This window comes from Parus major, chromosome 15 (assembly GCF_001522545.3).
Source record: "Parus major isolate Abel chromosome 15, Parus_major1.1, whole genome shotgun sequence".
In the NCBI taxonomy this organism is placed as follows: domain Eukaryota; kingdom Metazoa; phylum Chordata; class Aves; order Passeriformes; family Paridae; genus Parus; species Parus major.
Genome location: NC_031784.1, coordinates 873,536 through 876,515, shown reverse-complemented (window position 1 = coordinate 876,515; position 2,980 = coordinate 873,536).

Below are 2,980 nucleotides of genomic sequence, written 5' to 3'. Positions count from 1 at the left end.
CAGCACAGGACAGAGCTGCAGGATGCAGGCACAGAGCTGGTACCCAGCACGGAGCAGAGCAGGGTCAGTGGCTGCAGGAGGGAGCAGCACAGGAGCTCAGAGATGCTGAGAACCAACGTGACTCGGGGCATTCGTGTCCCTGCAGGCTCCCTGGGCTGCCTGGAGGGGATGTGGCAGAACTTGTCGTGTGTAATCCAGCAGGCACCTTGGCAGCGTGCTGGGGATTTCCTAATGAGCACTGGCAGTACACACAAACACAGGAGCGCTGCTGCTTCTCCAGCCATTAATATTGCATTCGTGGGCTGCTTCATTTGCTGCTCCTCACGGAGCTGGAGCAGGGAGCCTGCATAATGAAGGATTTGTTGACAGAGGTCTTCATATCACATCAGCAAGAAGGTAGAAAATGATCCTGTTCCAGGCACGCTGGCTGGACTGGAGTAACCTTGGTCCTTGTGCTGCTCCCGAGGATGAGCAGGGCTCTGCTCCTCTCAGGCCATTAACGCTGCCAGTTCTCAACTTCACCTGCTCAGGCTTTCACCAGGAAGCCAAGCAGCACATCACTCACTTCACAGGGAAGGAGCAGTATTTCTGCACGAGGAAGGTGCTGCATGGCTGGGGAAGGGCACGAGCAGAGCCCACCTGGGAGCTGTCAAACAGAAATGAGCTGGGAGCAGATTGTGTCTCCTCAGCACTCTGAAGGTGATGGACTCACTTGGTTCAGAGCTCTCTTGGCCTCGAGCTGCAGCCACACAGGGCAGAGTGTGTGGGGAGCTGGGGCTGGCACCTTGCCCCTGTCCTGCAGGAACACCTGTCCTGCCCTGGACATCGCTGGGGACAGCTCGGATCTGTGGTGGCTTTGTACTGTGGGCAGTGATGTGTGGCTGCAGGGATGGGCTCTGGCACAATGAACATGTAGAAATACGTGACAGAGTTCCTGGGCTTTCAGCACTAAATAAATTCATCCCTGGGAGTTTCTTTAAACGCTTGAGGCATTTTCTAAACGCACCATTTGGCAGTGATAGCTCCTTCCCCGAGCTAATTCCTCAGTGATGCTTGCTGGACTTTGATCAATAGCGAGTCCAGCCAGCTCTCTCTCCTCAGTGCCACATCTGCAAGGCTCTTCCAAGCTGCTCTACACCAGTCCTGCAGCTCTCACCAAGCATCTTCCACAGCACAGCAGCCCCTGGGGCACAGGAGACTGAGCTGGCACTCCTGGAGAGCCTGAACACGCACAGAGCTGGACTGAAGTGTCTCCAGGGTGCTCCTTTCATTTACATCCATTCATTATGGAAACGAGGTGTGAAAGTAGTTTCCAGAACTACTCGGTGCAGGCTGCACATCGATTTAATACCTATTCTGCTTTTTCAAGTCACTTACCTCCAGAGAAGTCTTGTTTCAAACCAATTATTCAGCTGCACTGCTCAGACTTTGAATTCACGGGTGTATTAATGCAGCTGGGTCTAAACCACCATGTATTTAAGTCTGCTGAAGGGGAAGCTTTTAAAATGAAAGAAGAGAGTAAAGAACCAGCTTACCTGATTTATAGGACCATCGAGTTTCTACTCCTGATTGTATTCATGCATAAAGTCCCTAAAAAGAACCAAACTATCAGATAAATGTTCTTATTTTTTTTTTTAAACATGCCTCAATCAGTCTACTCACAGGAAGAAAGACTCAAACATGAAAGTAAGAGGCAACTGCAAAGAAGAAAACAATAAGGTAATTAATAACCCTCACAGGAGAGTGCTTGCTGTCAGCAGGGCTCTTTATCAGGTTCAAGAGATTGCCAGTGGGAGCCACAGCTGCAAAACATTGTGTGTATGCAGCACCTGAACACCACCACTGATGCTGGGGAATAGGATTTAGGCTCCACGTTTGCCAGCTGGGATCTGAAACACGGAATTCCTCCCCTGGGATGCTCCAAGGTGCAGAGGGGTTTGTTTAGAAACAAAAAAAGGGCCCTGTGCAGCACAAAAATGGAGCACACACAAACACCCCCTCCCAACAGATACACACCTGCCCAAACCTCTATAGGAAGTTGATTTATTCTGCCATTAGCAGGTTAATTAGTGTTTGCTTGCACACAGGTGGCCACAGTTCACTCTCAGGACCCTGCAGAGTGGGGTTTTGTCACAGATTTGCAGTGACTCTGGCCAAATCCCCTGGCTTGGGGTTCCCCATGTCAGTAAGGAGCACACCTTGCTCAGGCACCGTGAGATCCACGGGAAAAGAGCACCCTGGACCCTTTGCATTATTTAGAGCACTGCCCTGTGGCTGGTAGGCAGTTCCAGCTGCAGGACACACAGGGACCTCTGAGCAAGCACACAGGCAGGATCTGCATGTCAGGATCCTCGGTGCTGCAGCTGGGGGCTGTTTGTCCTCAGAGAGCATCTCTGTGCTTTGTGCCAGCACAGGAGCTTGCTGCCAGTGCCTGCTGCTCCCAGCGAGGGACACCTGCACAGGCAGCCCTGCACTCACACTCTGCTGTGCCCTGGGCACCCTCACCCTGCCTGCCAACCTGCAGACACCAAAACAGCACCCAGAACAGCCCCAGAGCATGGCAGGGACCTGCAGGGAGGCTGCCATGCTTTACTGCAGCACCAAGGCTGCTTCTCTCACCTGAGAGCTCAGCCACAGCTTGTCTGGAGCCTGCACTGTGCTGTCCTCAGTGCTGCACTTGTCCTGCACTGCTGCACTCCTCCTTCACTGCTGCACTCCTCCTGCACTGCTGCACTTGTCCTGCACTGCTGCACTCCTCCTGGCACTGCTGCACTTGTCCTGCATTGCTGCACTTGTCCTGCACTGCTGCACTCCTCCTGCACTGCTGCACTTGTCCTGCACTCCTCCTGCACTGCTGCACTTGTCCTGGCACTGCTGCACTTGTCCTGCACTCCTCCTGCACTGCTGCACTCATCCTGGCACTGCTGCACTTGTCCTGCACTGCTGCACTCCTCCTGCACTGCTGCACTCCTCCTGCACT